This window comes from Nomascus leucogenys, unplaced genomic scaffold (assembly GCF_006542625.1).
Source record: "Nomascus leucogenys isolate Asia unplaced genomic scaffold, Asia_NLE_v1 Super-Scaffold_285, whole genome shotgun sequence".
NCBI lineage: Eukaryota > Metazoa > Chordata > Mammalia > Primates > Hylobatidae > Nomascus > Nomascus leucogenys.
In genome coordinates, this window is record NW_022095770.1 from 818,410 (window position 1) to 832,327 (window position 13,918).

At 43.7% G+C, this 13,918-nt stretch overlaps 1 non-coding gene across 1 annotated transcript; it reads left to right on the top strand.

The window, feature by feature from the left end:
* The first annotated feature begins 3,077 nt into the window (after nt 1–3,077).
* On the top strand, nt 3,078–3,139 carry LOC115833617. Its single transcript, XR_004029007.1, has one exon. It is a non-coding gene; the product is annotated as a U7 small nuclear RNA (small nuclear RNA).
* Nucleotides 3,140–13,918: the final 10,779 nt, after the last annotated feature.

Below are 13,918 nucleotides of genomic sequence, written 5' to 3' on the forward strand. Positions count from 1 at the left end.
TGATATGTCTAGAGTAGACAAATCTATAGAGGCAAAAAGTGGATTATTAATGCCTAGGGCTGGGGTGATGGGGAGAATGGAACGTGATGGCTAAAGGGCATAGGGTTTCTTGGCCAGACACAGTGGCTCACACCTGTAATCTCAGCATTTTGGGAGGCTGAGGCAGGAGGATGGCTTGAGCCCAGGAGTTCAAGACTAGCCTGGGCAACATAGTGACACCCAGTCTCAACAAAAAAGAATAAATATTGTTTAAAAGAGAAAATAATAAAGTCAAAAAAGTGAAAAAATAATAAAAGGGCATGGGGTTTCTTTTCAGGGTGTTTTTTTAAAGTTCTGAATTTTTTTTTTTTTTTTTTTTTTTTTTTGAGGCAGGGTCTCACTCTGTCACCCAGGCTGGCGTGCAGTGGCATCATCACAGCTCACTACAGCCTTGACTTCCTGGGCTTAAGCAAGCCTCCCACCTCAACCTCCCAAGTAGCTGGGACTACAGGTACTGGGACTCCCGAGTAGCTGGGACTATAGTTTATGCACAGAATTTGAGCCTCCCTCTCTGTGGCTCTTATTTTGATAGGATTTCCTCCCATTATTTCCACCTGCTGGGGTTGCCCTGAACAATTCAAGCTAGTAAGACTGTGGGGTTTGGGGTTTTGTTGTTTTGTTTTTATTGTTGTTGTTGTTGTTTTGAGATAAGATCTCGGGCACAGAGGCTCACGCCTGTAATCCCAGCACTTTGGGAGGCTGAAACGGGCAGATCACCTGAGGTCAGGAGTTCAAGACCAGCCTGGTCAACATGGTGAAACCCTGTTTCTACTAAAAATACAAAAAAATTAGGCTGGGCGCGGTGGCTCACGCTTGTAATCCCAGCACTTTGGGAGGCTGAGGCGGGCGGATCACGAGGTCAGGAGATCGAGACCACGGTGAAACCCCGTCTCTACTAAAAATACAAAAAATTAGCCGGGCGTGGTGGCGGGCGCCTGTAGTCCCAGCTACTCGGAAAGGCTGAGGCAGGAGAATGGCGTGAACCCGGGAGGCGGAGCTTGCAGTGAGCAGAGATTGCGCCACTGCACTCCAGCCTGGGCGACAGAGCGAGACTCCGTCTCAAAAAAAAAAAAAAAATACAAAAAAATTAGCCGGGCATGGTGGCAGGTGCCTGTAGTCCCAGCTACTCAGGAGACTGAGGCAGGAGAATCACTTGAGCCAGGGAGGCAGAGGTTGCTGGGAGGCAGAGGTTGCTGTGAGCTGAGATCATGCCACTGTACTCCAGCCTGAGCAACAGAGTGAAACTGTCTCAAAAAAAAAAAGAGATGAGGTCTTACTGTGTTGCCTAGGTTGGAATACAGTGGGTATTCACAGGCACAATCTTAATGCTCTACAGCCTTGAACTCCTGGGCTCAGGGTTTCCTCCCACATCAGCCTTCTGAGTCGGTGGGACTATAGGCGCACACCACTACCCCCAGCTTTGTTTTAACCACTCACTTTGCAGACTTTGGACTTCCCTTAGACTAAAAGCTGTAAAACACAGAAAACCCATTCAGTCCTTTTCTCTTCCAGGTATCCACCTCTGTGCAGTATATTCCTCCTGTTGTTTGCTAATGCCTTCAGGTATTTTTTGTTTGTTTGTTCTTTAATATTTTGCTCTGAGTATATCGTTCTTATTTACAGAAGACTTGGTGTGATGGGAATTACTCAGCCATAATTGGAAATGGAACTTCCTCCTGTGTTTTTTGACATATTCCCATCATTTTGCTGGGGTGTTGGGGGTGGCAGGGGACTTCATTTCTATCACAATAGGGTATTTTAAGCTTAGCTTATACTTTCCCTGTTCCAGCCCTAAAGTCATCCATTTCTCTAAGAAGCTGTTTCTTTGTTGTGAGGAATAATATTTAGAAACCAAGATCTTGGTACCAAGCCTGCTCATTGTTACATTGTGTTATTGCTTCTAAGCCTTCAACACACAGAGGCCAAACCTCTAGCTCTATCTCTACAGATGTATATGAAATTATGGGTTTATACTGATGCCTCTAACTCTAGTTCCACCCATCTAAGATTCCTTTGTATTCCCTAATTCGTATTTAAATCTACTTTTTTCCTACAGTGAGAACTCTAGCTTCCACCTTCTTTTATATGTCATTTGCTTAATTCTATAATATGCACAATATAATTTCATAATTGCTATTCCCATACCACTTCTCCTTCAGTACAGTTTTGTTGTTCATTTGTAACATGAGTTAATTTCTGTTTTCATTCAGTTTAGGGTCTCCTCCAATCTTGGGGATTTCCTTTATTGAATTTATCATTTTATTTCCAAATATTCTATTTTCAGGCCAGGCATGGTGGCTCACACCTGTAATCCCAGCGATTTGGGAGGCTGGGTCAGGAAGATCACTTGAGCTCAAGATTTTGAGACCAGCCTGGGACACATAGTTCCTGTTTCTGCAAAAGAAAAAAAAATAAAAAAATGTATATATATATTCTGTTTTCAAAACTGCTGAATCTTTTGTTGTAATAGCTTTATTGAGATATAATTCATATACCATACAACTCACCCATTTAAAGCATACAAGTCAACAATTTTTAATACTCACAGAATTGTGCAACCATAGCCACAATTAATTTTAGAACTTTCCACTTGGGCCAGTGGCTCATGCCTGTAATCCCAGAACTTCGAGAGGCCAACTTGGGCAGATCAGCTGAGATCAGGAGTTCAAGACCAGCCTGGCAAACATGGTGAAACCCCATCTCTACAAAAATACAAAAATTAGCCGGGCATGATGGCGGGTGCCTGTAATCCTACCTACTCGGGAGGCTGAGGCAGGAGAATCGCTTGAACCGGGGAGGTGGAGGTTGTAGTGAGCCGAGATCACGCCATTGCACTCTAGCCCTCCAGCCTGGGTGACAGAGTGGGACTCCATCTCAAAAAAAAAAAAAAAAGAAAAGAAAAGAAAAGAAACCTCAGCAGAGGAGGAAAAACTGTAAAAAAAAAAAAAAAAAAAAAAAAAAAAAAAGAATTTTGTGAATAGAAATTGAAAATTTGGAAATGAAAATTTCAGACTAAAAATTAAAATGTCAAAGAAATCAAGTATTACAGCTCTTTTAGAATCTGTCTAGCAGGTTTTCCAGTTTTTACCAGAAAACTCTCCAAAATTTTTTTTTAAATAGTCTGGGCATAGTGGCTCACACTTGTTATCCCAACAGTTGGGGAAGCCAAGGCAGGAGGATTGCTTGAGCCCAGGAATTTGAGACCAGCCTGGGAGATCCTGTCTCTACAAAAAAAAAAAAAAAGAAAAAAAATCCTGTCTCTACCAAAAAAAAAAAAAAAAACCGCAAAAAAATTAGTCAGGTAAGGTGGCATGTACTTATAGTCCTAGCTAATTGGGAGGCTGAGGTGGGAAGATTGCTGAGCCCAGGAGGTTCAGGCTGCAGTGAGCCATGTTCATGGCACAGCATTCCAGCCTGGGTGACAGAGTGAGATTTTGTCTCAAAAAAATAAATAAGGGCTGGGCACAGTGGCTGTAATCCCAGCACTTTGGGAAGCCAAGGAGGGCAGATCACTTGAGGTCAGGAGTTTGAGACCAGCCTGACCAACATGGTGAAACCCCATCTCTACTAAAAATACAAAAATTAGCTAGGCATGGTGGTGTGCACCTGTAATCCCAGCTACTCAGATGGCTGAGGCAGGAGAATTGCTTGAACCCAGGAGGCAGAGGTTGCAGTCACTCGAGATTGTGCCACTGCACTCCGGCCTGGGGGACAGAGCGAGACTCCATCTCAAATAAATAAATAAATAAATAAGGCCAGGTGAGGTGGTTCACTTCTGTAATCCCAGCAGTTTGGGAGGCCGAGGCAGGAGGATCACTTGGGCCCAGGGGTTTTATTTATTGTTTTAATTTAATTTAATTTAATTTAATTAATTTATTTTTGCCATGGAGTCTCCTCTGTTGCCCAGGCTGGAGTGCAGTGGCGCCATCTAGGCTCACTACAACCTTTGCCTCCCAGGCTCAAGTGATTCTGTTGCCTCAGCCTCCTGAGTAGCTGGGACTGCAGGTGTGCACTGCCACACTTGGCTAGTATTTGTATTTTTAGTAGAGATGGGGTTTCGCCAGTGTTGCCCAGGCTGGTCTCTCCTGGCCTTAAGTGATCTGCCCACCTCAGCCTCCCAAAATGCTGGGATTACAGGCTTCAGCCACAGCACCCGGCCTGAGCCCAAAGGTTCTAGACCAGCCTAAGCAACATAGCAAAACCTCGTCTCTCTCTCTCTCCATATATATACATACACGTATATATATACGTATATATATATGTGTATGTGTATATATATATGTATATATATATACATATATGTGTGTGTACATATATATATATACATACATATATATGTATATATATATACATATATATATAGCCAGAGGTGGTGGCGCTTGCCTATAATCCCAGCTACTTGGGAGACCAAGGTGGGAGAATCACTTGAAACTAGGATGTGGAGGTTGCGGTGAGCCGAGATCATGCCTCTACACTTTAGCCTGTGCAACAAACCGAGACTCCATCTCAAAAAAAAAAAAAGATAGCCTGACACTGGAAAAGTCTGGCAGATACCACCTTAACCTAATGATCAAGGCTAACATCACTAGTAATGGGGAAATCAAAATTGTGTACCACCTGACAGGATGCAACGAGAACACAGCGTCCCTTTCATGCTATTCCTGCTAAAGATAATACATATCCTAAATCTAATCATGAGGAAACATCAGACAAGACCAAATTGAGCAACATTTTGCAGATTAACTGTCCTATGATCATCAAAAGTGTCAAGGTTATGAAAGCCAAAGAAAGAATATTTCCCTGACTGAAGGAGACTAAAGTGATGCAGTAACTGCTAAGCATTACGTCTAATTGGATCATTTATGCATAAAAGACATTATTGGGATAAATGGTGAAATTTTATCAGCTGCTGAAGATTAATTTCCTGATATTGATTATTGTATTATGGTTACAAAATGTATGTTGTCTATGTGGTTATGTATGTGTGTTTGGAGAAAATACACACTAAAGTATTTGGGGGTGATAAAACTTGTCAGGTTGTCAACTTACTTGCAAATAGTTCATGAAGAAATAATACTTTTGTACTTTAAAAAACAATTCTGAGCCAGGAGCAGTGGCTCACACCTGTAATCCCAGCACTTTGGGAGGCTGAGGCGGGCGGATTGCCTGAGCAACACGGTGAAACCCCGTGTCTACTAAAATACAAAAAAATTAGCCAGATGTGGCAGCATGCACCTGTAATCCCATCTACTCAGGAAGCTGAGGCAGGAGAATTGCTTGAACCCGGGAGGCGGAGGTTGCAGTGAGCCAAGATCACTGCACTCCAGCCTGGGCAACAGAGCAAGACATCATCTCAAAAACAACAACAACAACAACAACAAAAACTCTGTAAATTTAAAATAATTTAAACATTTTAAAAGTGAATTTTTTGGCTGGGCGCAGTGGCTCGTGCCTATAATCCTAGCACTTTGGGAGGCCGAGGTGGGCAGATCACCTGAGGTCAGGAGTTCGAGACCAGCCTAGCCAACATGACAAAACCCTATCCCTACTAAAAATACAAAAAGTAGCTGGGCGTGGTGGCAGGCGCCTATAATCCCAGCTACTTGGGAGGCTGAGGCAGGAGAATTTCTTGAACCCAGGAGGTGGAGGTTGCATTAAGCCAAGATTGTGCCACTTCACTCCAGCCTGGGCGAAAGAGCAAAACTCCATCTCAAAAAATAAAATAAAGAAATAAAAATAAAAGTGAATTTTTTTCCCAGATAGCCACTTCAATTTTGATTACTCTTATCCTGGAGCTGCTAAACATTGATTGATATATTTTATATCCATTTGTATTGGATATAATTTGCTTGTTTGGGAATTCTTCTTCTACTTCTTAACATTTATTTCCTCAATGAGATTTTTTTTTTTTTTTTTTTGAGACGGAGTCTCCCTCTGTCGCCCAGGCTGGAGTGCAGTGGCGTGATCTTGGCCACTGCAACTGCCGTCTCACAGGTTCAAGCGATTGTCCTGCCTCAGCCTCCCAAGTAGCTGGGATTACAGGCGTGTACCACCACACCTGGCTAATTTTTGTGTTTTTAGTAGAGAAGGGGTTTCATCATGTTGGCCAGGCTGGTCTCGAACTCCTGACCTCAAGCAATCCACCTGCCTCAGCCTCCCAGAGTGCTGGGATTACAGGGGTGAGTCACCACGCCTGGCCTTTTTTTTGAGACGGAATCTCACTCTGTCACTCAGGCTGGAGTGCAGTGGCATGATCTTGGCTTACTGCAACCTCTGCTTCCCAGGTTCAAGCAACCTTTTCCTGCCTCGGCCTCCCGAGTAGCTGGGATTACAGGCGCGCTCCACCATGCCCAGCTAATTTTTGTATTTTTAGTAAAGACGGGATTTCACCATGTTGCCCAGGCTGGTCTCAAACTCCTGACCTCAAATGATCTGCCTGCCTCAGCCTCCCAAAGTGCTGGGATTACAGGCATGAGCTACCGCGCGCGGCCCTCATTGAGATTTTTAAACACCCAAAGAATACAGATTATGCTTTTGTTTCTCTTGTATTAATATTTCTTTGTGGTCTCAAGTAGCCACTCTTAGCCACTTGTAAACACTAAAGGGTTTGGAGCATATGAATAATCTGAATAGCTCAGTTGCCTCTTTCAATTTAAGCCCATGGAAAAACCGTTTAAATCATCTCTCTTAGGTCATATGATGGATCCGTGGACTACATCTGTGCTGATTGGTCTTTCATACCAATCAGAGGCCCCTGGGATTCATAGGAATACATGTCTCTATGGAAAAATGAGTCACTCCACCAACGCACAGCTGGACTCTCACACTCAGAGCACAATAGAAATGTGGAAATCTAAGTGAAGCACAAGGAATCTGTATCTGAACAAGAGTTTACACTCTTCCTGTTCTGTTAGGTTGTGAAATGGAAACACCGTTTCCTGGGAAAAGGGCCAGATTCCACAAATGAAATGGTTTTGCTTTAATATGCACAGCTGCTACTGCGTTTACTGAGAGTGGCTTGTTTGAAAGGTCTGGTCTTGGTTCTAGCTGGAAAGTTGAAAGGAAGGGGCTCTTCTCTTGTGCAACAAAATGGGTTTAACAGAAACAGTCTCTTTGAACACCAGTTCTCAATTGGTTCAAGTGAGAGAAAGGGAAAAGGGTCACGCACATTATTTGCCACACATTGTGTATCAAACATTTTGATATGTCCCTTTACAGATGTGAACACATTTCATCCTTAAAACAACCTCAGTATGTTTTATTATGGGAAACTTCAGGCAGGGCTTGGTGGCTCACGTCTGTAATCTCAGCACTTTGGGAGGATGAGGCAGGCAGATCACTAGAGGTAAGGAGTTGGAGACCAGCCTGGCCAACATGGTGAAACCCTGTCTCTAATAAAAATACAAAAATAAGCCGGGTGTGGTGGTGGGCGCCTGTAATCCTAGCTACTCGGGAGGCTGTGGCAGGAGAATCGCTTGAACCCAGGTGTCGGAGGTTGCAGTGAGCCTGGATCGTGCCACTGCACTCCAGCCTGGGAGACAGAGCAAGACCCTGTCTCAAAAAATATACAATACAATACAGTACAGTACAGTACAGTACAATACAATACAATACAATAAATGGTGTAGTATTAGCATATAACCTAATGCACATCCTCTCATATACTTTAAATCATCTCTAGCTTATTTAGGCCTAATACAATGCCCATACATCACTTCATTTTTGTGGATTCAACACAGTACTTGGCAAATTCATATTTTGCTTTTTGGAATTTTGTGGAATTTTTTTCCTAATAATTTCTATCCACAGTTGGTTGAATCCATGGGTGTGGAACCTAAGGATACAGAAGGCAGAGAGGGGATAATGAATCCCTATGTACATATCACCCATCTTCAACCATAATCAACAAATAGTCCAGCTTGTCTCATTTATATCCCATCTACTTCCGCCAGAATTATTGTGAATCAAATCTTAGATGTGATATCACATCATCTGTAAATACTTCAGTATATATCTCAAAAATGTACGAGTTTTTTAAAAACATAACCACAATGCTGCTATCATACTTAATTTTTTTTTTTTTTTTTTGAGATAGGGTCTCACTCTGTCGCTTAGCCTGGAGTGCAGTGGCACAAGCCCAGCTCATTGCAGCCTCGACCTCCCAGGCTCAAGCCATTCTCCCGCCTCAAAAAAAAAACAAATAAATAAAGACAAAGATTAATGAGTGGGTTGAGTTGTTACTTTGATATAATAATTATAGAGTTCCCATCAATTTTCTGCCTAATAGTTTTAGCGGGCATTAATGATCATTAGCTCATTTTTTCACTAGAGGCTACAAAATAGTGACATTCTAAATCCATCATTCCTTCTTTATTTATGAGCTGAAATTATTTTATAAATAAGCGCTTTCCTTCACCCAGCCGCTATTTGGTTACACAGAGGTACAATCCAAACAGAAAAGGTAAGATTTTGTTTTTGTTTTGGAACAGAGTTTCACTGTTGTCCAGCAGGCTAGAGTGCAATGGAGCGATCTCGGCTTACCGCAACCTCTGCCTCCTGGGCTCAAGTGATTCTCCTGCCTCAGTCTCCCGAACAGCTGGGATTACAGCTGTGTACAAGCACGCCAGGCTAATTTTGGTATTTTTAGTAGACATGAGGTTTCACCATGTTGGCCAGGCTGATCTTGAACTCCTGACCTCAAGTGATCCACTTGCCTCGGCCTCCCAAAGTGTTAGGATTACAGGTGTGAGCTACTTCACCCGGCCAGAAAAGGTAGGATTAATGCTTCATTGATTCCCTTTATTTGCCAATTTGTTTGTTTGTCTGAGACAGGGTCTCACTTTGTTGCCCAGGCTGGAGTGCTTTGGCGTGATCTCAGCTCACTGCAACCTCTACCTCCCGGGTTCAAGTGATTCTCCTGCCTCAGCCTCCAGAGTAGCTGGGACTACAGGCATGCACCATCACACCCGGCTAGTTTTTGTATTTGTATTTTTATTTTTTTTTTGAGACGGAGTCTCGCTCTGTCGCCCAGGCTGGAGTGCAGTGGCGCAATCTCGACTCACTGCAAGCTCCGCCTCCTGGGTTCACGCCATTCTCCTGCCTCAGCCTCTCCGAATAGCTGGGACTACAGGCGCCCGCCAACACGCCCGGCTAATTTTTTGTATTTTTAGTAGAGACGGGGTTTCACCGTGGTCTCGATCTCCTGACCTCGTGACCCACCCGCCTCGGCCTCCCAAAGTGCTGGGATTACAAGCATGAGCCACCGCGCCCGGCCAGTTTTTGTCTTTTTTGGTAGAGACAGGGTTTCACCATGTTGGCCAGGCTGATCTCGAACTCCTGACCTCAAATGATCCGCCTGCCTCGGCCTCCCAAAGTGCTGGGATTACAGGTGTGAGCCACTGCGCCCAGCCAAAATTGTAATATTTTAGACTCCTCCTTCTCCTTCAGTGTCTACATGTACTCATTCATCAAGCCCTAATGGTTTTCATGCTATAGCGCTCACCCATCAGTCCTCTCTCTGTGCCCCGTATTGCTCTAGTTCAAATGATCATCTTCCCCTGCTGGGACTATTGCAGTAGTCTCCTGTTAGATCTCCTTGTTTCTAGTCCCAGCCCCTTCCAAACTATCATTTACAGTTTTTCAAATCAATTTTCATTCTAAAATGCATTATGAATTGGAAGGAAAAGGTTGGAGACACACAGACAAACTAGGAAAGTACAGTAACAATGCAGCCATCAGCTGGTAACAACAGGATCAGAGAGACAGTCACAGGAATGGGAACTACAGGGGAGTGATAATGAAGGAAGGAAGGCAGGACTTGGGATTTCATTTGCTTTAGTAGATGAGAGAAAGAGAGGAGATAAATATAAGGTTGGAGTCTCTGGTGATTGATAGGACGGTCCCACCATCAACAGAAATAAGCCAAGAAGCATTCTAGTTTTTGAGGAAAGATATTTGGTTTAGGCTGGGCACAGTGGCTCACGCCTGTAATCCCAGCACTTTGGGAGGCTGAGGTGGGTGGATTATGAGGTCAGGAGTTTGAGACCAGCCTGACCAACATGGTGAAACCCCGTCTCTACTAAAAATACAAAAATTAGCCGGACGTGGTCATGCGCACCTGTAATCCCAGCTACTCAGGAGGCTTAAGCAGGAGAATTGCTTGAACCCAGGGGCAGAGTTTGCAGTGAGCCGAGATTGTGCCACTGTACTCCAGCCTGGGTGACAGAGCAAGACTCCATCTAAAAAAAAAAAAAAAAAAAAAAAATTGCCAGTTGTGACCAGTAGTCCAAGCTACTTGGGAGGCTGAGGAAGGAGGATGGCTAGAGACCAGTAGTTTGAGGTTGCAGTGAGCCATGATTGTGCCACTGCACACCAGCTTGGGCAACAGGGAGACTGTCTCTTAAAAAAAAACAAAAAAATGGAAACAACTCAAACGCCCATCAGCTGATGAATGGATAAACACCATAGGGCATATTTATACAATGGAATATAGCCATAAAGAGGAATGAAGTATTGATACATGCTACAACATAGATCAACCTTGAAAACATGCTAAGTAAAAGAAGCCAGACACAAAAGGCTACAAATTGTATGATTCCATTCATATGAAGTGTTCAGAACAGGAAAATCTATACAGACTTAAAACTTACTGGTTGCTAGGGGACAGGAGAAGAGAGGAGTGGGGAGTGACAGCTAATGGGTATGGGGTAACAGTGGTGAATTTCACCTGAGCCCTGTGCTCTTGGAAAACATCCAAGGTTAAAGGAATCCCTCATGTTTTTGTTTACTGCCAAGAACCACCCTTCCTCATGTGACTCACAGATGCCCCCCATTGTTTACCTATGACAGGAACAGACACAGAACTTCAAATTCTTATTCTCTGCCTCATGAATGACCAGCTAAACTAGTTTTCCCAACACTGATCACAATGAACAAAATGCTCATTAAAGAAATTTTGGTGGTTCAGCGTGGTGGCTCACGCCTGTAATCTCAGCACTTTGGGAGGCCAAGGTGGGCAGATTACCTGAGGTCAGGAGTTCAAGGCCAGCCTGGCCAACATGGTGAAACCCGTTTCTACAAAAATACAAAAATTAGCCGGGCGTGATGGCGTGTGTCTGTAATCCCAGCTATTCAGGAGGCTGAGGTGGGAGAATCACTTGAACCCGGGAGGCAGAGGTTGCAGCGAGCCGAGATCACGCCATTGTACTCCAGCCTGGGTGACAGAGCGAGACTCCATCTCAAAAAAAAAAAAAAGGCTGGGCTCGGTGGCTTAAGCCTGTAATCTGAAGTTGGGACTTCGAGACCAGACTGACGAACATGGAGAAACCCTGTCTCTACTAAAAATACAAAAAATTAGCCAGGCATGGTGGCGCATGCCTGTAATCCCAGCTACTCGGGAGGCTGAGGCAGGAGAATCTCTTAAACCTGGGAGGCGGAGGTTGCTGTGAACCAAGATAGCGCCAGTGCACTCCAACCTGGGCAACAAGAGTGAAACTCCATTTCAAAAAATAAAAATAAAAATAACACATTTTGTTTAAGCTTTTCTTCTTCCTCCAGGCCCTGAACTCTGGCCCACCCTCACCAGGCCTGAGCCAGCACACAATCCCTCCTGAGGATAGCCTAACCTCAGGGTAAAACATTCTCTGATCTATTCTCTCATCAGGCCACTTTCCTCCTATTCTCTACACCTGGTTCTTTCTAGCTTTGTTTACTCCTCTCTATAAAAGGAAAAAGGTCTGGCCCTTAAGATATTTGCAGACCTTACAGGCAGGTCTGGCCCTTAAGACATTTGCAGACCTTATGGGCAGATCCTTCTCCCTATTGCAATAGACTCCCTCCCCGTATTGCAACAGTCTTTTTCCCCTCCTTGCAAACATTCTTTAGAATAAAGTCTTCCTTTAGTGTGTTTTCTTTGTCGGGGGCTCTTTGGGGGCTGATGAAAGTTGATTCTTGCACAACTTTGTGAATATGGTAAAATCTATTCAATTGTATGCTTTAGGTGAATTGCGTGGTATGTGAATTCTACCTCAGTAAAGTTATATTGTTTAACCTTTTAAAGCAGTATTAAAAGCTTTTTTTTTTGTCCAAATGTGCCAGTTTATGCTTGTAATCCCAACACTTTGGGAAGCCGAGCCTAGGAGTTTGAAACCAGCCTAGGAAACAGCGAGATCCCATCTCTACAACAATTTAAGAATTAGCTGGGTACATTGGCTCATGCCTGTAACCCCAGCACTTTGGAAGGCTGAGGTGGGCGGATTGCTTGAGCTCAGGAGTTCAAGACCAGCCTGGAGAACATAGTGAGACCTTGTCTCTACAAAAATACAAAAGTAAGTCAGGTGTGGTGGTGCATGCCTGTAGTCCCAGCTGCTTGGGAGGCTGAGGTAGGAGGATTGCTTAAGCCTGGGAGGTTGAAGCTGCAGTAAGTTGTGATCATGCCACTGCACTCCAGCCTGGGCAACAGAACAAGACCCTGTTTCTATATATATATATATATATATATATATATATATATATAAAGCTATTTTTAAAAAAAGAAAATGAAAGGAAGAAAAAATAAGCTAGCAAATGGGACAAGAAGTAAATAAAAATAGTACAGTGTCCAAGGCTAAGAGGGAAGAATCTCAAAGATAAATTGGTCAGTAGTGCTAAATCAGAGTTCAAATAAAATTAGAAAAGGAGGCTGGGTGTGGTGGCTCATGCCTGTAATCCCAACAGTTTGGAGGCAAAGGCAAGAGCTTGGGAGTTTGAGACCAGCCTGGGCAACAACATAAAATAAAAGGAAAGAAAGAAAGAAAAGAAAAGGAGAAATAATTGGTGGAATCTAGGGTTTCTTAGTTTCGCTTTTTTTTTGAGACAGGTTCTCACTCTGTCACCTAGGCTGGAGTGCAGTGGTGCAGTCTTGGCTCACTGCAGCCTCTGCCCACGGGGCTCAAGCAATCCTCCCACCTCAGCCTCCCCAGTTGCTGGGACCACAGGCACACGCTGCCATGCCTGGCTAATTTTTGTATTTTTAGTAGAGACGGGGTTTTACCACTTTGCCCAGGCTGGTGAAACCATATGTATTTTGCTTTATTTTCTGCAGTACCCTTCTCCTGTTTTTTTTGTATTTTCTGTTTGTTAGCCTGAATCACTGCTTCTCTGAAGCTAAAATTCCCACTCCACAGCAAAAGTGCTGGTTGTGTCCTTTGGATGGTTTCTAGCACCAAATTATGCATAAATTAGCACTTAATAAATAATTTTGACTGTTTTCTGGTTCAGGGAAGTTACCCTATATATTAATATTTGAAGGCAAAGAAAGGAAGGGATTTTGAGCAAGAGAAATATACAAATATTATAGGCATTTTTCATATATGTGTATTAGAAAGACAAGAATAGTGCCTATAAAACTGGCACACAAAAAAATCACTGTTGTTTGTGGCAGCTGTGAGCCAGCTGCCGAGGGCTAGCCTCCCATGCGAGACGGTTGCCCCAGTGTGAAGACACATCATTCGTCCCAACTGTTTATTATTAACAAAACACACAGTCTCCCTGGGATCTCTCCCAGCACAGATCCAAAACTGAACAGAACATATTACATATTACACCCTTTGCTGGATCTCCCTAAATGTAAACTGATAAGACTTATGGCAGAACCATGATAAGAGGAGATGAGCAGTGCTTGGCTATTCCCCAGTGCCCTTTCACACCGCATGATACTGGTTTTGGGAGGGGGTCCTTTCCCCCTCCTTTGTACCTACCCTCACCTGTGAACCCTTTCCCACTCCTCCTGAGAGTAGTGACTGCTTTCCCTATGCTGGCGGGGAGCTTTCAGCTGTGTCAGACACTATGCATCTGGCCGGGTGCAATGGTTCAGACCTGTAATCCCAGCACTTTGGGAGGC